Source organism: Chiloscyllium punctatum, chromosome 17, assembly GCF_047496795.1.
Source record: "Chiloscyllium punctatum isolate Juve2018m chromosome 17, sChiPun1.3, whole genome shotgun sequence".
Classification (NCBI taxonomy): Eukaryota; Metazoa; Chordata; class Chondrichthyes; order Orectolobiformes; family Hemiscylliidae; genus Chiloscyllium; species Chiloscyllium punctatum.
Window position 1 is genome coordinate 50607390 of NC_092755.1, and position 21711 is coordinate 50629100.

The window sequence follows — 21711 nt, forward strand, 5'->3', positions numbered from 1 at the left end:
GAATAAAAACAATATACAACAAACTTGATATAAACACAAGTTTAGCTGTTACCTGCTTATCACTGAAAATATAAAGACATTTTCTCGTAATTAGATAATATTTCATAGAGACACAATAACATTTTATTTGTAATGCTTCATAAGCAGTTAACTTATATGCATCATAGGTTTACCAGAAAGAAAGTGTACCTATATTCACTGGAATTATTTTAAAATTCCAGCATTGTGTTCAGCTATTTTCAGTTTGGAGAAATCTCTATGACTTTCAGAATGGCTTTCACACATACAATGTGGCTACAGCACAGTTTTATTTTGTGCACTGTTCAGTAATTCTTATCATTTGCTTTTGTATCTGAAAGGAAGCATGGTAGCATGTCTCAAGCCATTGTCGCTGTTCCTTTTTCATGATATAATCAAATAGAAATATTTCAATATGAAGAATATTACAAGGGAACACAGCTAAAGTCAGGATTGTCCTCCCTCGATAGTCTACAAATTGGAGCAGGACAGCAACACAGAAGGGGAGGAATTCAGCCAGTTTTGTCAATCATCCTCTCACCATTCCATCCTAGACCTCCATTCCAACATTTCCACCAGGGTTGCAACTACTCACTCCTTCCCTGCATGTTGGAAAATGACAACAAATGAGAATCCCATCATTTGGGTTTCCTTGGTTTCTGCACCAGCCAGCACTGTATTGTAAAATACAAGATCTTAAAGAGTAGGCCATTCATTCCATCAAACCTGTTTCAACATTCAAAATGATCATGAGTGATCTATTATTGCCTTAACTTCACTTTTCTGTCAGCCCCCATAAACCTTGACTGCTTTGTCGATCAAAAATCAGCATTGAATATACTCAATGTACCAACTCCACTGTTCTTTGTGAAAGAGAATTCAAAAAGGCACAACCAATACTGAGAGAAATTCGTCCTCATTGCCAACTCAAACTAAAGAATCCTTATTTGTAAAATGTTTTCCTCAGTTCTAAATTATATGTTTCAATAAGATTACCTCTCATTCTTGTAAAATCCAATGAATATATCCCCACATGCTCATTCATAAAGTCAGGAAGTATGGAATACAGGGAGATTTGGCTATCTGGATTCAGAATTGGTTGGTTGACAGAAGGCAGAGAGTGGCTGTCGATGGAAAGTATTCTGCCTGGAGGTCAGTGTTGAGTGGGGCCCCGCTGGGCTTTGTTCTTGGGTCTCTGCTCTTCGTAGTTTTTATAAATGACTTGGACGCGGAGGTTGAGGGATGGGTTAGTACATTTGCAGATGACACAAAGGTTGGAGGTGTTGTCAATAGTATCGAGGGCTATTGCAGGCTGCAGTGCAACATAGACAGGATGCAGAGCTGGGCTGAGAAATGGCAGATAGAGTTCAACCTCAATAAATGCGAAGTGATGCATTTTGGAAGGCCGAACTCGAACACTGAATATAGGATTAAAGACAGGATTCTAGGTAGTGTGGAGAAACAGAGGGATCTGGGTATGTACGTACATAGATCCCTCAAAGTTGCTACCCAAGTGGATAGGGTTGCGAAGAAAGCATATGGAGTTTTGGCTTTCATTAACAGGGGGATCGAGTTTAAGAGCCGCGAGATTTTGCTAGAGCTCTACAAGTCCCTGGTGAGACCACACTTGGAATATTGTGTCCAGTTCTGGGCTCCCTACTATAGGAAAGATACAGAGGCTTTGGAGAAGATGCAAAGAAGGTTTACCAGAATGCTGCCTGGACTGAAGGGCTTGCCTTATGAAGAGAGGTTGACTAAGCTTGGACCTTTCTCTCTGGAGAGAAGGAGGAAGAGAGGTGACCTGATCGAGGTATAAAAGATAATGAGAGGAATAGATAGAGTCAATAGCCAGAGACTCTTCCCCAGGGCAGGATTGACGGATATGAGGGGTCATAGTTTTAAGATATTAGGGGAAAGATATAGAGGAGATGTCAGAAGTAGGTTCTTTACACAGAGAGTTGTGAATGCAAGGAATAGGTTGCCAGTGGTGGTGGTGGAAGCACAGCCATTAGGGATACTTAAACGACTGCTGGACAGGCACATGGACAGCAATGAGTTGACGGGTGCTTAGGTTAAGTTATTATATTTTAAATTAGGATTAAACCTCGGCACAATATTTTGGGCCAAAGGGACTGTTCTGTGCTGTACTTTTCTACGTTCTATGTTCAATCTTGCCTTGTAATACAACATCTTTATCCTAGGAATCAACCTAGTTATCCAAGCACCCTCACCAATGCCCTGTACAACTGTTATAAAAATTTCCCAGCTTTTATACTCCATCCCCCTTGCCATATAAGATAACATGTAAAGTGGTTGCAAGCTTTATAAAATAGTGACTGCAGCTTCAAGGCTGTTCTGTACTCATTAGTCTTTTCCAAGTGTAGTGCTGCCTATTTCTGATCTTCAGGAATCTTCTGCGTTTAACAGATTGCTATCAGTATGTTGAATTAGGCAGCAAAATATTTTCTGAGATCAACAAGGGTTTTATTGTAGATCTATTATTTGGCACAAACACAGATTCCATTTCTCCCTTTGTGACGATATTGTGGCTTTAAGAGGTGCATTTTGTTCTGGGTTTCTTTCAGACAGAGATTGGGGGACAGGTGTCAAGTGGTCTATGAGAAGATAAACAACTTGTGAAGCCTTGGGGTTTTTTTTATAGTTGGAACAATAAAAGCAGCCCGAATGGGTATGGTCAAGCTTCCACCCACAGAATCAGGATTTTTAGTTTAGCTTTCAGCAGTTGTTGAGGTCTTGAAGAAGTGAAAGTTATTTCTTCCTTCTCTTGGTTACAGGCAAAAACTGGGGGTTCTCTGCCTGCTACTCGAGTCGCATGTGAAATAAGCTGAGTTTGCCTTTTGCCAAGGTTGTGTTTATGAATGTTACTATAATCGAACAGTTAATTCATAATAGTTACTGTATCTATTATTCTGGTAAATTTTCCAGTAGAGTTAAATTATTCCACTTCCTTCTTTCTTTTGTTGTATTTTAACTATAGTGGATGAATAAAGTGAGCTTGGCTTTAAATCCGGCAGCTTGACCAATAAATTGCACCTGGAATGCAATACATTACAGTTACCTTTAAACTAAGAAAAAGTTAGAATCTAGACGATATTTGAATATTTTCAGAGGGATTTGGTCTGATCCATAACATCCCCCATGTCCACGTGCTAACCCTCACTGGGAAGCACACAGCTTTTATTTTTAATATGTAAAATATTCCCAGACATCCAATTAGCAAATTAACACATCATCCAAAGATAATGACTATCTATCAAAGGCAGTGTAACAAAACGCAAAACAAAAATAAGGGAACAATCAAGGAGGAGAGACAGGCCATCAGGAAAAGAACTCAACTCTTTCTGTTTTAGATATTTTCTAATCAATGTGTTTAAAGTTGTTATGACACAGTCGAAATGTGTGGTGCTAGAAAAGCACAGCAAGCCAGGCAGCATCCAAGGCTCAGGAGAGTCAACGTTTCAGGCATAAGTCCTTCAAACGTTGACTCTCCTGCTCCTCATAAATAAGGTATAAGATGCCTAATAGCATCTCTTTCTGTTTTATTTTGAACACCCACCACCAATTTCTGTAACGGCCCAAATAACAAACTAAAACTTACTAACAACGTGATTGAGTTTTTTGAAGAAGTAACAAAGAGGATTGATGAAGGCAGAGCGGTAGATGTGATCTATACGGACTTCAGTAAGGCATTCGACAAGGTTTCCCATGGGAGTCTGATTAGCAAGATTAGATCTCATGGAATACAGGGAGAACTAGCCATTTGGATACAGAACTGGCTCAAGGGTAGAAGACAGAGGGTGGTGGTGGAGGGTTGTTTTTCAGACTGGAGGCTTGTGACCAGTGGAGTGCCACAAGGATCAGTGCTGGGTCCTCTACTTTTTGTCATTTACATAAATGATTTGGATGCGAGCACAAGAGGTACAGTTAGTAAGTTTGCAGATGACACCAAAATTGGAGGTGTAGTGGACAGCAAAAAGGGTTACCTCAGATTACAACAGGATCTGGACCAGATGGGCCAAAGGGCTGAGAATTGGCAGATTGAGTTTAACTCAGATAAATGCGAAGTACTGCATTTTGGGAAAGCAAATCAGAACAGGACTTATACACTTAATGGTAAGGTCCTAGGGAGCGTTGCTGAACAAAGAGACCTTGGAGTGCAGGTTCATAGCTCCTTGAAAATGGAGTCGCAGATAGATAGGATAGTGAAGGCGGCGTTTAGTATGCTTTCCTTTATTGGTCAGAGTATTGAGTACAGGAGTTGGGAGGTCATGTTGCGGCTGTACAGGACATTGGTTAGGCCACTGTTGGAATATTGCGTGCAATTCTGGTCTCCTTCCTCCAGAAAGATGCTGTGAAACTTGAAAGGGTTCAGAAAAGATTGTCAGGATTGGAGGATTTGAGCTATAGGGAGAGGCTGAACAGGCTGTTTTGCCTGGAGCGTCAGAGGCTGAGGGGTGACCTTATAGATGTTTACAAAATTATGAGGGGCATGGATAGGGTAAAGAGGAAAAGTCTTCCCTGGGGTCAGGGAGTCCAGAACTAGAGGACATCGGTTTAGGGTAAGAGGGGAAAGATATTAAAGAGACCGAAGGAGCAACATTTTCACACAGAGGGTGGCACAGGTATGGAATGAGCTGCCGGAGGAAGTGGTGGATGATGGTACAATTGCAACATTTAAGAGGCATTTGGATGTGTATATGAATAGGAAGGGTTTGGAGGGATATGGGCCAGGTGCTGGCAGGTGGGACTAGATTGGATTGGGATATCTGGTCGGCATGGACAGGTTGGACCGAAGGGTCTGTTTCCATACTGTACATCTCTATGACTCTAAACACTGCCCACCAGGAAACCCAGCTCTGAAGTACAAAGTGCAGTAAGTATCACCATTCTCGATTACCTCAGGAGTTATATAAAAACAATATAAAGGGGGGGTTTGTAGTGCACTAGTAGTGTCTCTATCTCTAGGCTTGAAGACCTGGGTTCAAGTCCCACCTATTCTTGAGAGGTGTCATAACATGTCTGACTCGGTTGTTTAAAAATGAATAAAAGCAAAATACAGATGCTGGAAATCTGAAAAGAACAGGAAGTGGTAGAGACACTGAGAGGTCTGGCAGCATCTGCAGAGAGAGAAACAGAGTTAATGTTTCAAGTCCAGTATGAGTCTTCTTTGGAACCCAGTTCATACTGGACATGAAACATTAAGAGCTAAGAGCAGGAGTAAGAAATTCAACCTCTTGAGCCTGTCCCAATATTTGATATAATTATGGGTGATCTCAATATCTGCTTCAACTCCACTTCTCTGCCCACTCTCCCTTCAATCCATTGCTTAAATTCACTCAATGTCCCAGAAGGTCCACTGCACCCTGAGGTCATGAATTCCACAGATTCACAACCCTTTGAGAAAAGTAATTTCTCTTCCTCTCTGTTTTAAATCTGCTACACTTTATCCTAAAACTATGATTTCTCATTATTGATTGCCTAACTTGAGGAAACATCTTTTATACACTGACTTTGTCAATCCTCTTTAGCGTCTTATATACCTCAATTAGATCTTCTCTCGTTCTTCTAAACTCATGAGTAAAGGCCTGAACTGCTCAATCTCTTTTCATGAGACAAATTCCTTACCTTTGAACTCAAATTTTACGAACCTCTTCAGAACGGCTTCCAACATAACTATGTCCTTCTGTAATGTTAGAAGATTAAATTCTACTATCTCTCTGAACAATAATGTAATGTTAAAGAGTTAAACTGTACTGTCCTTCTCCAGCAGCTGAACATTCGGGAAGTGGGTGGGGGCGACATTCATGCAGGAATATGGATGACTCACATTTCATTTGGGCAACCATTTACTACTATTCTCTTGCTTTTATCAAATTAAACTCTCATTCAGTCCCTTCAATTCAGAAATGCTTTCGTAGCCAGTCCCAGCCAATCAAACTCATTTGCGTGATCATCCCTCAATACTAAAGCATATCACATCTACATTCTCTTGGGAATCTTGCATAACGATTCTCCAGGATTAGGGCATTTATATTTACATTATCTCCGAGGATGACCTTATCCCACAATTGTATCTGGGGTAACATGTGGTTATATGGGAGGGGAGTACGGAGTGGCTGGAGTATCTGTGAGCATTACCAACTGACCCATATAAAAGGGATGTGTTTCCTTTGTTCGAGGCCTCTTTTGACTCGACTTCGCATACCTGCGAGAAGGGTCAAAGGGGGTCATCTACCTCATACAGGCTTTAATAAACTTTAACTTTTCACAGATGTTGGTGTGTGCGAATTGCATCTCGTATGTGAAGCCTTGGGAAAAGAACCTAGCATATGGTAGGGGTGGGACTCCAACATAAAAGGACTTCCAGGTGGACTGAATAAGCAATCGTCTGAGTGATGGTTGCGTGAGACGGATGGGCCCACAAACTAAGATTCATCTTGATCTCTCTCTCTCTCTCTTACTCTCGACATATAGAGTAAGAAAAGGGAGTCAAGTCCCAGTGAGAAGTAAAGTGAGAAAGGGGTTAAGGTCCCCTGGCAAAAGTTAGAAAGTTAGGAACTTCAAAGAAAAACATCTAAACAGAATTTGGTACTTCTTAAAGTTATCACCTTTATCCCCCACATCTCCCCTTAGAAGTACTTTTAGGACAACATGGCATCACCGGGAAAAGGGGGAGAAAGTGGGGCCAGTCCACTCAGATCCCAACAGTGAAGTGCATTGACTACCAGGGAAGCTTTCTCCAGGTTTTTGTTGTGGGAGTCTCAGTCTCTAGGCTAAGGACAAGTGTGTGAATAGTCATGCTTTAGTCAGATGAGAGTATTGTACTAAAATATCTTTGCTGTTTTTTTTAAAGCAGAGTGTTCACAAAAAGAAGAGTGCATTTTAATTTTGATGTTTTGTTAAGATTTTAGAGAATATTCAAACTTGAGGCTGAACTGCTTAAGTTCTGTCAATTATTGTTAAGATTTCATAGGCCCCCTTCATATTGCAAATTCAAAGAATTTTGATCTCTACCAAAGTTGCCAGTGGAATTCTGACTGTTTTATTTGGGAAGTTTCATTTGGAGAACATATTTTAATATATTCTGCATTTATTTCCCATAAATATTTGAGATTTAAATCTGAACTGAAACTGCCTCTTCAATGGCTCAAGCACAGGAAACATTTTGTTGTTTTCTTGTTGTTCCAGAATTTTGAAATACTTTTCCTGACAGCTTTCACAATAGCCAAGTATCAATTTGTTAAATGAAAACGATTTTTGACTAACCTGAATGGGGTCCCCCGTTTGATTTTAGGATCAGTGATTGTTGTTGATAATTGACTGAATTGTTTAGGCAGTACAATTTAGAAGTTTATGGATAACATAAAATTTGATAATAACATAAATAGCGAACAAAGTAACAGACTTCAAGATGACTGACAGTGCTGACATAGGCAGACACAATTTAGTGTAGTTAAATGTGTGACTGTCTTCATACTGATAACCACCTTGGCAAGGAAGGAATAAGAGAGGAAATGCAGAGATACTTTCAGCAGTTAACATAATCTGTGAATGGAGAAACTCTAAAGACTAAGTGTACTTTCGGACCACCACCTGGTCCTCCACAACCTGATCCAACAGATTCAATCAGCTCCCCAGTCATGAGCATGAAAAGTGAACAAGCTAGAACAGTGATGCTTCCTCTGGACATTAAACCACGTGAGCTTTACCTTCTCTTTCAATCATTTAAGCAATATGAAGGTTCACTGATCAATCTAACATCTAAAGAGCCAGTTGGCTTTGTTACATTTAACAGCGGAGCAGAAGCAGCAAAGAATGCTGCATTCACCTAGCCTGCTGCTGCGTCTGCAACTGCTGCATTTCACGCTCGGATGTGTTGGTATCCCCCATGTGAAGCATCTCCATAAGGATGGAAGTGTTGTCAGTTTTGTTAAGTATTTAACTGCCCTTATCCAAGAATTCAGATTTTTCCGTGGAGTGGTATGTAAGGACAGACTGGATTTTGTTTTTAGGTTGGACTTTACTGAAGGAGATTTTGGATAACTGGCTAGTTTCCACTCAACTTGGAGTGGGTGGAGTGGTCACTAAGGACTGTGGATTTAAGAACTTTAATGGTGAACTTTTTTTTCCACATGGGAGGATTTTACAAACACTATCTATTGCATGGACTAAAATTTTTTGTTGTTATAATCATTGCATGTTGTGTGTCAATAACCTGTTTAAATGCTGGCTGTCAGAGTCTTATGAAAGCTGCTCATGTCTTCTAGGTGGTTATCATGGCATGATAAAAGGGTGAAATGCTATGTTAAAACAAAAATTGTACGATCTCTCTGGACATTAATGCTAAAGGGTTAAACTGTACTGTCTTTCTCCAGCAGCTGAACATTCTGGAAGTGGGTGGGAGCAACATTCACGCAGAACATTCATGCACTTCATTTGGGCATACATTTACTACTATTCTATTGCTATTATCAAATTAAACTCTCATTCAGTCCCTTCCAATCAGAAATGCATTCATAGCCATCCTCAGCTACTCAAATTCATTTGCGCGATCATCTCCCGATACTGAAGCATATCACACCTATAATGTCTTGAGGAATCATGGAGTCAGGAAATCATTTTCATAACGATTCCCCGGTATTAGGGCATATACATTTACATTATCTTAGAGGATGACCTCATCCAACCATTGTACCTGGGGGTAACATGTGGCTTTGGGCAAGGGGAGCAGCCAGAGTACCTGTGAGCATTGCCAACTGACCTGTACACAGGCGGTGTGTTTCCTTCGTTCGAGGCCTCTTTTGACTCGATTTCGCACGCCTGCGGAGAGTGTCAAAGGGGGTTACCTAGCCTGTACAGGCTTTAATAACTGTAACTGCTTGCAGAAGTTGGTGTGCACAAGTTGCATCTCGTGTGTAAAACCTCAGGAAAAAGAACCTAACACCTCCTCAAGTAAAAGGACCGAAATTATATTCAGTATTGCAGATGCTGTCTCACAAATGCCTTATGCAGTTGCAGCAATGTTTCACTACTTGTATTATCTATATCTTTAGCAACGTATGCCAAAATTCCATTTGCCTTCCTTATATCCTTCTGTACTGCATATTAGTTTTCTGCAATTCACTCATGAGGACACCCAGATCCTCCTCACAGCAATAACGAAAGAATGATTTTTATATATATTCAAGTGAGGATGATATATAGCTATGAGGAGATAAACTTGGAGGTAGCAGCATTAGCATGTCTTTCTTGCTGGTAGAGGCCGCACGCTAGGAGTTGCTGTAAAAGAAACTTTCACAAATTGCTGCAATGTCGCTATAGCTCACCAGTAACAGAATGAGTATTTTAAGCACTTGATTGAGTACCTGGTAAGCTGGTTGTTATGATTTGGACAGTTTAGAACTTAAAAGTATTGTTGGAGGTACACTCATCCAGGAAAATGGAGAATTTTCCATCACACTTTAACTAGTGATTTACAGGTGGTGGAATGCAGGAAGTGTGGCATTTACTGCAGAATAACTCGCCCTGACCTACTTTGTAAAGTGAAATATTTTTGGCTTGACCATATAAAGTTCTAGTCAAATCACATAATCTGACCCCCAAAATATTCAGGGTAGGAGATGCAGCAATGGAATACTGGTGAATGTTAGCAAAAAGGATGATAAGTTCTCACTTATTAGAAATGGTCAAGATCTTCCATATATGCTGCACAGATGTTATTTTTTGTCATTGACTTGGAAGGATATGGGCTGGGTGCTGGCAGATGGGACTAGATTGGGTTGGGATATCTGGTCAGCATGGATGGTTGGACCGAAGGGTCTGTTTGCATGCTGTACATCTCTTTGACTCTATAAATTCATTGAAAACAGATTTGTAAAGTCAACCACAAAATAAAGGCCTTCTATATATAATCTACACCAAGAAATGTGGTAATATTGTCTTTAGTTGACACAGGAGTGAAATCTTTCCTAAAATATGTATGTTTTAAATGTCACTTTTCAGAATGGTTTCACAGAGAGAGACAATAAATTATCAATTACTATTAAATACTGCCCTTCTGCAGAAAAGGTTTCCTATGCATCAACCTGGTTAAAATTTTCATCACCCAAACTAACCTGTAGTCTTTCACCTGACAGCTTTACATATAAGTGGAGGAAATAGTACAACTGTTCATTTGCCTCCCTCAACACCAATTTTAAGATTCTAAATACTTATTTCACATGCCATCACAAATTACAGAAGCAAAATACAAACTGTATTACCGATTTTCAAAATGCCTCCACTTTTTCAGCAAGTGCACACCCAAGTTACTGCTTCAGTTCTCTACCACATTGCCATCCTGATCTCTCCACCTTTGACCTTCTATGGGATTTAGGACCATTTGGCGCAGCCTATTTTGCCGCAGATCCATTTAGGCGCAGAACTAATTTGGCGCAGATATACAGTTATCATCAACGAAAATCAACATAAAAGTAGAATTATTAAATGGGTAGTTTCCAGTAGTTTGTAGTTATTTGTGTATCAACTGCATTTAGTCTGTGATTAGTCCACTCCTAACCATGGTTCCTCAAAATTTCTACAAAAAAGAAAATAACCCATTTAATTCCCTGAATTTCTTTAATTTCAACGGAATATCGTGCCCTGCTATGAGATGTACAAGTTCAAAGTTACAGTTGATAATGTCAGGGCGGCACTCAGGCTGTATTTCCAGAACCATTTCAATTAATTTATCATATGCTGTTCGTAACGTATTTGGGAGTAAAGCATACAACAGTGGGAACACACCTTTATGTATTTCCCTTAAAATAACATAAACTTGTGAAAATAGAGGTGGGGAAATTTTGAATGTTCCACCAGCATATAACTTTTTTGATTGTTTCAGAAACTCGGCATTCCTTTTTCTTCCAAATATAAGAATTCTGCAGGTGGTGCTACCGCTGTCGGCTAGCAAAAATTATTCTTCATTATATTCATTAACAGAATATGTTTTAAAGCTATCTGGAATTACAAGTTCTTCTAAATTTCTTGGATTTACTGGGTGAGCAGCAATTTCTTTCCTAGTCCTACAAACCATTTTCTTCAGTGCTCTGTTGTTAGGCATTGTTCCGAAGAATTTTCTAGGCACTCGTTAATCACTTAAGTTCCCTCTACAGTTGTTTTTCTTTGATGACTAGTTATTTTAATAATAACTACAAACTACTGGAAACTACCCATTTAATAATTCTACTATTATGTTGATTTTCGTTGATGACTACCGAATATCTGCGCCTAAATGGGTCTGCAACAAAACAGGCTGCGCCAAACAGACCACGCCAAATCGCTCGCGCTGAATGGTCCCACTCCGCCTTCTATACTGTTTTTATCAGGATGAAGGAGAATATTAATAAGTTACAGAGCTTTTAACGCAGAAAAAACATTCCAGTGCTACAAGGGACATAAGTTTTAAAAAGGACACTGTACCAAAGAAACAGATATTAGGAAGGGCCGTAGATGAAAGAAGTGCAGAGATAGCCTTTAAAAAGAACAGAAAGGTGGAAAGATTAGAAGGGAGTTCCAGAGGATGGGCAGCTGACAGTCCTGCTAACTATGACTGAACTGGTGGAGCATAAAAGGGCAGAGTCAGACAAAGGAGGGTTCTGAAAGGTTTGATTTACAATGATGGGGAGGAGAAGGGTGATAATTTGATATAAACACGAGAATGAGGATTTTCACCTTCATGTAGCAAACATGGGATTTAGATATCCAGACAAAAATAATTCAAGTAATCAGATAAATGTTTAATCTTTTAGTTCAGTTCTCAGTAAGAAACTGTCAGGGATTTACAACACAATTTTACATCTGGAAATGAATTATATCTAAATCATTTGCCAGACTGCCTTATAACATGAAGTTCACAGTAAATATTGCACTCAATTTCACAAACCTTCTGATAACTATAATTTATTGCATGAATTAAATTCTCCTTCTTTGATTAATTCAAGAAGTCAAACACTAAATTATGCGTTAACTTTTTATTTATTGATACAAATCAAAATTTACAGGCAATTAAGAAAGTCGTAGGTATAAATAGATGCAATTTGAGTCATGCAACAGCTTGAATGACAAACAATTGATGAAAAGAGTTACTTAATGGAATGTGTTACAGAGTCATTGATTTTCAATTAATGCTGAGATCAGTGCATGAGACTATTGAAAACTGTTGAGTTCTATTTTGGTTAAAACCCTAGATAACTGACATTAACAACATTAGATAGCATAAGTTGTTTAAACTTATAAAACTATGAGAAATACGGCTAAATCTACTTTCAACTATATCTGTTATACAGGCTTTTGCTTCTGGAAAATTTGAATCATGTGTCAGTTCAACTGTGAGGTTCTATGTTCCATTGGAAATCTAGCACTGCCCATCTTCCCATGAATGACAATATTATAGTTGACTGGCTTTTCTCTTACCCATCCTGATCTCACTCATCATTCCTGGTTATTTTAATTTGACTTTTATAATTTTTTTTTAATACTTTGTTATTACTGCTACTGAAACATTCTAACATAAAATTGGTAACAAGTACAGAGCTTTGCTAACTCCTCATGGTCTTGTTGTATGTGTAACTTGCTTTTAAGAAAGATCACTTTTAAGGACTTCACGTGCTGTGTTTACACAACTTTGCAACTCTGCCTTATTCTGCTTTGGGTATACATGCTGCTGTTAGAAATGGGGTAAAGTGTTGTTTTTGCAGATATAGAAAAAGCATACAGAAAAGGGGTACAGCAAGAGAACTATTAACCCTGCAGGTATTTAGGGACTTTTCAGTGTATAATTGTGGTTAATTAAATACTAACTTTGGTGTGTAATTACGAAAAACAAAAAGTTCTTTTTGTAAAATTATGCTTTCAGCAAAAAGCTGAGATAACCGAAATGCTTGAGCTATACAAAATGATACAAGTTATGTACCAGCAGAATTGATACAAAATGTTAAACCAGATCTTGACAAAATAAATGTATGTGTCAGCATTTATAGAAAGGAAGGTTGCCAACCTGGGGAAGGGGGAAGTAATAAGGGTGGAGTGCAGCTGGGCAGTGGTCTGGTACAGCAAGAGAGATTGGTAATTAGGAGTCTGGAGAGATGACCTCACTCAGCTCAAAGGGTATAACTGTACACTAACCTAAGTTCTAGTTTGCTCATTTGCTTATGCAATTGAAGCCCTTACTTGCAAGTTCGTAATAAACTGTCTTGTTTCCAGTTTTGCTGGTCCCGTCTAAATTTTATTGAATTTTGTTTCGAACAGATTTGGGGGCTCGTTCCGGGATCCCAAGCTCCGGTCGCTCGGCATTCTTGGAGAAACGGAGAAGGTGCACCTCGCTGATTTCGGCGATCTCTAGTTTCCCCTTGTTGCCGAGGCGGCTTTGGGAAAAACAGGATATTTTAAAAGACAATGTCCAACGTTAGGACGACAAAGAGAAGCGGTATCATTGATGATTTTTGATGAAGATTAGGGGAGTCAGGGGTTCCCTCCTCCTGAGACTTACCGGGAACCCTTGATAAATTTAAAGGTGGGACCTGAAGGAGAGGAATCAGTGTTTTTAGTGGATACGGGAGCAGCACGATCATCTCTAAGCTTTAGACCTAGCGGTGTTAAATTAACTAACAAAGGTCTCAAGGTTTCTGGAGTAAAAGGCAAAGAATTCTTAAATCGGAATGCGGGACAATGGCTCACAGACTCTAGGATCTTGAAATATGAGACAATCTTAATAGAACAGGATGACCTTGTGTTAGTCACACAGTTGCTTGAATCCAGCTGCATTTCTGTGGCAGAGAGAGGGGGGGTGGCCCCTGGCAATCCAGAACATGACTGCCTTGATATTACTGAATATCAGACTAAAGTGCGAATGAACTCAAGAGACGTACCGTTGCATGCGAAAGCTCGGTTGTTTATCGACGGGTCCTCCCAGATGATTGAGGGTAAAAAGCACAATGAATATACTGTAGTGGACAGGATAGAGGGAAGCATTATCGAGGCTGAAAGACTGTGTAACAGCTGGTCAGAGTTCAATGATAAGTTTTTAAAGAACTATATTGTGGCGCTCGGCTCTTCTTTGTCTATTCTTAGGATTAAAGGCCTGTTGGTACAGACACTGCCACTCGAGTTTGCAGTACATCGAATACACCCAGGTGATTAGGTCCTGATCAAGACCTGGAAAGATACCAAACTGCACCTGAGCTGGGAGGGACCATTCCTAACCCTCCTAACTAGTGAAACAGCTATTCGGACTGCTGAGAAAGGGTGGAGTCATCACACTCGCATTAAAGGTCCTGTGAACCCCCAAAGGTGGAATGGCACGCTCATCCTGTAGACAACCCTCTGAAAGTTAAGAAAGAAAGAATGAACTGAGACAAAAGACTCTTTTAATGTTTGTGTAGTTATTGATTGTAAGGGCTGTGTGGACTCACCTCTCCCTGACACCTAAAAGGTTAAGACAGGACAGTAGGCAGGCTTCAGAGATGGGTAGATACTGGTTTGGTATTGTAATGTTAGTAGTGCTAACTATTCAAGGAAGTGGGAAAAATCACTTCACTACGCTATGCCAGAATTATGCTAAACAAGAGGGACTTGCCGACTATTGGGTCTGTGCAGAGGTCCCACACCATGGCGAATCTGGAATCCCCACATCAGTAATACCGATCACTAAAAAAGAAGTATACGATGTACAATAATTTGATGTGGGTTCAAATAATACAAAGTGGAGATCTTAAAGGAGCAAATATAACTTTGCGGGATGGTTCCCAAGGCCAGCCCCGAAAAATCAGGGCGCTATTGATAGTCTTAGAATTTCCCCATTGAAAGGAGCAGTGAATACCACCTGTTTCTGTAATCAGAATGATGCTACACCTTTCCACTACAAGGGCAGGGGTGGAAATACAAAAACTAGCAGCTGCCCTTGAAAATTTAATTAATGATACCACCGGCGCGATGGGAGAAACTCAATCCCAAATATCAGCCATAACCACTAAAATGATTGCCACAAGACTGACAGCTTTACAGAATCGAATGGCTTTAGACTATCGTTTGGCCGAAAAAGGGGGAACCTGTGCTCTGATTGGTAAAGAATGTTGCATCTTCATCCCAGACACTTCTTCCATAGTGGAAGATAAGGCAATATAAGAGAAATTGGAGATGAACTCCGAAAAGATGAAGGATAGGGATTGGGATGGGGTAACTGGAGATTGACCGGGTGGGAAAATGGTTAGTGAATTTTGGCATTTATGTGCTACTAATAATTGTAGGTTTACTGATCGGGTTTAACGTGTTAAAATGGATAATGACTAAGCTGGTAATGTCTTTGGGAGGAGAACAACCAATAATGGTACAAACTTAGAAGGACAGAAATGACTAGATTGTGAACCTCGACACCATAGGGTGAAAAGAGGGCAGAAAATAAGATTGCAAAAACAACAAATGGTTAAGAAAAGAAATGGGGGAATTGTTAGAAATGGGGTAAAGTGTTGTTTTTGCAGATATAGAATGAGCATACAGAAAAGGGGTACAGCAAGAGAACTATTAACCCTGCAGGTATTTAGGGACTTTTCAGTGTGTGCAACTCAATTCGCGAGCCTTAAAGGGATAATTTTGAGTAGCACTAAGCCTTTACTTTCTATGTAGTTCATTGCCTCCCCAGTCATTCACCATCATTAGCAATCACCCTAAATCTTAAATACAATGTGATTCATCTATTTCATTACCATCTTCCCCAAGCACACTACATTTACTGAGCAATTACCATAATAAATTACAGTGCCACTTGTAGGCCAAGAGAGTACAAAATGCAAGGGACAGATAAGGACTGGAGAGCACAAATAGTTCAGCAAACAAATGTAGAGGACAAACCCCTGGGACAAGTGCTGTATTTGCATCCTTCTCAATGGGAGGTGAAACTATATCATTGTGCCAGAATAACAAATACCTCTGAAGAATACACAATCACTTTATATCATCAGTGGCTAATTTTGTGGAGGAGGTTTCACATATATCCCAGAATCACAAAGGCAAAGCTAATTCATTTGGAATTATCTTCAACCAGAAGTGCCAAGTAAGATATCCATCTTGGCTTAGGAGTAAGGTATCCAAAATCACAATTGTCAGCCCTCAGCCAATTCATAGAACATTACAGCGCAGTGCATGCCCTTCAGCCTCAATGTTACGCTAACCTGTGGAACCAGTCTGAAGCCTATCTATCCAACACTATTCCATTTTCATCCATATGTTTATCCAATGACTATTTAAGTACATTTAAAGTAAACAGGTCTACTACTGTTGCAGACAGTATGTTCCATGCCCCTACCACTCTGAGTAAAGAAACTACATCTGTCCTATATCTATCACCCCTCAATTTAAAGCTATGTGCCCTCGTGCTAGCCATCACCATCTGAAGAAAAAGACTCATTGTCCACCCTCTCTAATCCTCTGATTATCCTATATGTCTCAATTAAGTCAATTCACTCTTCAAAATATAAACAAAAGGCTGAAAGTGCCAGATATCACAATATCTACACAGAAAAACTTGTTCTCCAGACCCAACCATGTTTCTAGTTCCAGCAGAAATACAGTACTATCTACTACCCAAATGAAAAGGCATTTCTTGTCCACAAATAGAATCACAGAGATGTACAGCACAGAAACAGATCCTTCAGTCCAACTCATCAATGACAACCAAATATCCTAAATAAATCTAGTCCCATTTACCAGCATCCAGCCCATATTCCTCTAAAACCTTCCTATTCATATATTCAAACAGATGCCTTTTAAATGTTACAACTGTACCAGCCTCCACCACTTCCACCGGCAGATCATTCCATACACGTACCACCCTCTGCGTGAAAAAGATCCCCCAAGGCCCCCTTTAAATCTTTCCCCTGTCACCCTAAACCTATGCCCTCTAGCTCTGAAATCTCCCAACCCAGAAAAAAGACCTTGTCTATTTACATTATCCATGTCACTCATGATTTTATAAACCTCAATAAGGTCACCCCTTAGCCTCTGATGCTCCACAGAAAACAGCCCCAGCCTATTCAGCCTCTCCCTATAGTTCAAACCCTCCAACCCTGGCAACATCCTTGTCAATCTTTTCTGAACCCTTTCAAGTTTCATAATATCCTTCTGTTAGGAGGGAGACCAGAACTGCACACAATCTTTCAAAAGTGGTCTAACCAATGTCCTGCACAGTCACAACATGACATCCCAACTCCCATACTCAATGCTCTGACCAATAAAGGAAAGCATATCAAATGCCTCCTTCACTGTCCAATCTACCTGCGACTCCACTTTCAAGGAACTATGAACCTGCACTCCAAGGTATCTTTGTTCAGCAACACTCCCCAGGACCTTACCATTATAGGAGCACAAATAATCCAGTGAATTATTGTATCATCAGTTCACTCCTAACCATTAGCAAAATTACAGAATGTGCTGTCAACGCTACAAAGTGTCATCATATAGTAGTAACCTTTTCCCAATTCTGAAAGATGAATGAAACCTGCAAACCATTCTAAAAAACTGAAAGACTTAACACCACTCTAGGTTTATTCAATATATCATTTCAGCTGCACGACACTGTAATATTTTGCTATAAATTCTGTGTCTTACAATCCTGTTTCACAGATGAAGGAGCACTGCTCCGAAAGCAAATACACCTGTTGGACCATAACCTGGTGTTATGTGATTTTTAACTTTGTTCCTTGCTGGTCTTTTGGGATGACTTGACTCCTGACCTGATTATAATCTTCGCATAAACATGGACAGAAGTGTTGAACTTCAGAGGTGAAGTGAGAATGACAACACTTTACATTAAGGCAGCATTTTAACCAAGTGTGACATCGAGCAATCAAAGCTAAATTGAAACCAATGGAATCTGGGGGAAAACTGTCCTACTTAGTACAAAGTAAAGTGGTTCTGCTATTTTAGTCCCAAGAGATCACTGCAGGACCTCCTCAGGGTAGTGACCTAGGGTCTACAATTTTCAGCTGTTTCATCAATGGCCTTCCCTCCCTCAATCAGAAGTGGGGACATTTGCTAATATTTACAGCTTCCAATACAATTTGCAACTCCTTAGTCTGTGCCCATACACAGCAAGACCTAGAAGTATTCAGGCTTGGGCTAATAAATAGTCAGTAACATACATGATACAAAAATGCTAGGCAATGGCAAAAGAACAAAAGAACATTTAACATCTCTCCATGAAATCCAATAACATTACCAATGCACAGTCCCAACTAACCAAGCCTCCTTCAACAGCACATTACAAAACTGGTTCCACAAGCAGAGTGGTCAATTACTAGGTGGGCACAGATTTTAAGTGATTGGCAGTAGGATTGAAGCAGTCGTGAGGAAAACGGTGGTGAATATCTTGAATTTGCTGTCCAGTTGGTGGTTAATATGGAAACCGTCAATTCAAACTGATCAATCTATAATTATTTGGCATTATCCCTCATGCACTTTTTGAATAGTGGTTACAATTTTCACTGACCTCCAATCCTCTGGTACCTCACCTAACAGGACTGAAAAATGATCCCCAGAACATCCTCTATATCCTGGCTTTCTTTAATAGCCTAAGATTTAATTCATCTGGTCCAGATGATTTATTTGCATTTAGAGCCCCAGAAGACCCTGTCAAAGATTGTTGCTCCTGTGCTTGTGCAGGTATGAATTTAATCATCTGGAAATAAGGATATGCACTGGCTGACGTGGGTGGTGACAAAGGCTAAAAATTGGAAACACTTTGATTGGAGGTCCCATTTCAATGTTTCCTTTTTGTTACCATCCCTTTCCTTAGCCAGCACATCAGTCCTAATGTGCTATATAGATTTTTTTGAGAAAAAAGTAATGAGATGCAAAGCTACGGATAAGGTGTGTCTCATCCTACTTAATATGGTAAACATCTCCCTAATCATGGCCTGTATTGATTCATTTGAGATGGATGCTTAAATCTGCCTATGAGTAAACTCTATTCGTGGTTGGAATTCTCACAAATTACCACCAACCCTGTCATAGAATCATAGTGTCATAGAGCTATACAACATGGAAACAGACCCTTCAGTCCAATTTGTCCATTATGACCAGATATCCTAAATCAATCTAGTCCCATCTGCCAACATTTGGCCAATTTTCCCCTACACCCTTCCTATTCATGTACCTATCCATATGCCTTTTAAATGTTGTAATTGTACCAGCCTCCACCACTTCCCCTCACAGCTCATTCCCTACATACACTCCTCTCTACGTGAAAATGTTGCCCCTTTCAAGTTTCACAACATCCTTTCTATAGGAGGGAGACCAGAATTGCACACAGCATTTCAAAAGTAGCATAACAAATGTCCTGTTCAGCCACAACATGACCTCCCAACTCTTATACTCAATGCACTGATGAATAAAGACAAGCATACCAAATGTCTTCTTCACTACCTAACTACCTGCAACTCCACTTTCAAGGAACTATGAATCAGCACTCCAAGGTCTCTTTGTTCAGTAACACTCCCCAGGACCTTATCATTTAAGTGCATAACTCCTGCCCTGATTTGCCTTTCCAAAATGCAACATCTTACATTTATCGAAATTATACTCCATCTGCCATTCTTCAGCCCATTGGCCCATTTGATCGAGATCCCATGTACTCTCAGGTAACCTTCTTCACTGGAAGAGAAAGTGAGGACTGCAGATGCTGGAGATCAGAGCTGAAAATGTGTTGCTGGAAAAGCGCAGCAGGCCAGGCAGCATCCAAGGAGTAGGACAATCGACGTTTCGGGCATGAGCCTGAAGAAGGGCTCATGCCCAAAACGTCGATTCTCCTGTTCCTTGGATGCTGCCTGACCTGCTGCGCTTTTCCAGCAACACATTTTCAGCTCTAACCTTCTTCACTGTCCACTACACCTCCAATTTTGGTGTCATGTGCAAACCACACTAACCATACTTCCTATGTACCCAGAACATAAGCAGGAAGCGTGTGGGACTTTGGTTACATTGAATTTTTATGATAATCCAGTAGTTGGATGGTTACCCTTATTGATAAGAGCTTTTATATCAGAATTATTAATGAATTGAATTTAAGTCCTGCAGCTGTCAAGGTGGAATGTAAACTCTGTCTTTGCAGCATTTTGTAGGCCACTGGATTACTAGTATGGTAACCACTAACAAAACTCTTATCATTCTCCACCACCTCAAGAGACCTGGAGACTGACTAGAAAATCACAGCCTCAAATAATAGATTTTTAAAAATTAAATTAATTGAAGTGGCTACTCAGTACTTTCTTTATAACTTTCATGGATTATGGGAATCGCTGGCCTTGATGTATAAACTATAAGATATAGACAATAAGGTACAGGTGCAGAATTAGGCCATTTGACCACTAATCCAAAACTTTATACAGACTCTGCAGTACATCTCTGCTCTTGTATTCCAGCCTTTTCGAAATGAATACCAGCATTAAATTTGCCTTCCTCACTGCCAACTAAACCTACACATCAACCTTAACAGAAGTTAACTTTGGACTTGGACTCCTTAGTCAAATTTCTGAAGCCTTTCCCCATTTAATCATTCTATACCCGTATTCTTTCAACCAAAGTGCATAATATTTTCCCACATTGTATTCCATCTGCCACTCTTTGCCCACTCTCCTAGCCTGTCCAAGTTCTTCAGGAACCTTCCCACTTCCTCAACACTACCTGTCCCATCACCTAGCTTTGTTTCCTGACACCAGATTATAGTCCAACGGGTTTATTTGAAATCAAAAGCTTTAAGAGTACTGTTCCTTCAGCAGGTGAAGTACTTCACCTGACAAAGGAGTAGCACTCTCAAAGCTTGTGGTATCAAATAGACCTGCTGGTAATAACATGGTGTCATGTGATTTCTGACTTGTCCACCCCAGTCCAACACCGGCGCCTCCACACCTTATCTGCAAACTGAGCAAATCTCAGTTCTTTTATTCTGATCAATAATATATAAGGTGAATTGTTGTGGCCCCAACACTGACACCTGCAGAACTCCACAAGTCACCAGATGCCATCAAGAAAAAGACCCCCACTTTCGCCACTCTCTGCTTTTTGACAGTCAGCCAATCCTCTACCCATGCCAGTACCTTGCCCTAACAAATTTTATTTAGCAGCCTCCTATGAGCTCTTTGTCAAAGGCCTTCTGGGAATCCAAATAGATCACATCAACCAGCTCTTCTTTCTTTAACTTCCTTGTCACCTCTTCAAAGAATTCTAACAGATTTATCAGACATGACATGCTGACTCAGTCCTATTTTACCATGCAATTCCAAGTAGTCCGCAAACTCACCTTTAATAGTGGACTCTAAAATCTTACCAACAACCAAAGTCAGACTAACCAGCCAATAATTTCCCAGCCTTCTGCCTCCCTACCTTCTTAAACAGGGATGTTACATTATCCTTTTTCCAGTCCTCTGAGACTCTCCTCAACTCCACTGATTCCTGAAAGATCAGCACCAATGCCTCCACAATCTCTTTCAGAACTCTGGGGTGTCATACAACTAGTCTGGGAGATTTATCCACTTCAGACCTTTCATCTTCCCCAGTACCTTCTCCTTAGTGATTGCCATTACACTCACTTCTGCCCCCACCGCTCTTGAAGTTCTGGGATGCTACTGGTGTCTTCGACTGTGA

At 40.1% G+C, this 21711-nt stretch overlaps 1 protein-coding gene across 1 annotated transcript in view; it reads right to left on the reverse strand.

Annotated features, from left to right (window-relative positions):
• Positions 1-21711, reverse strand: part of rsph14 (radial spoke head 14 homolog) — a 671774-nt gene that overhangs the window by 623930 nt on the left and 26133 nt on the right. The window lies entirely within an intron of this gene.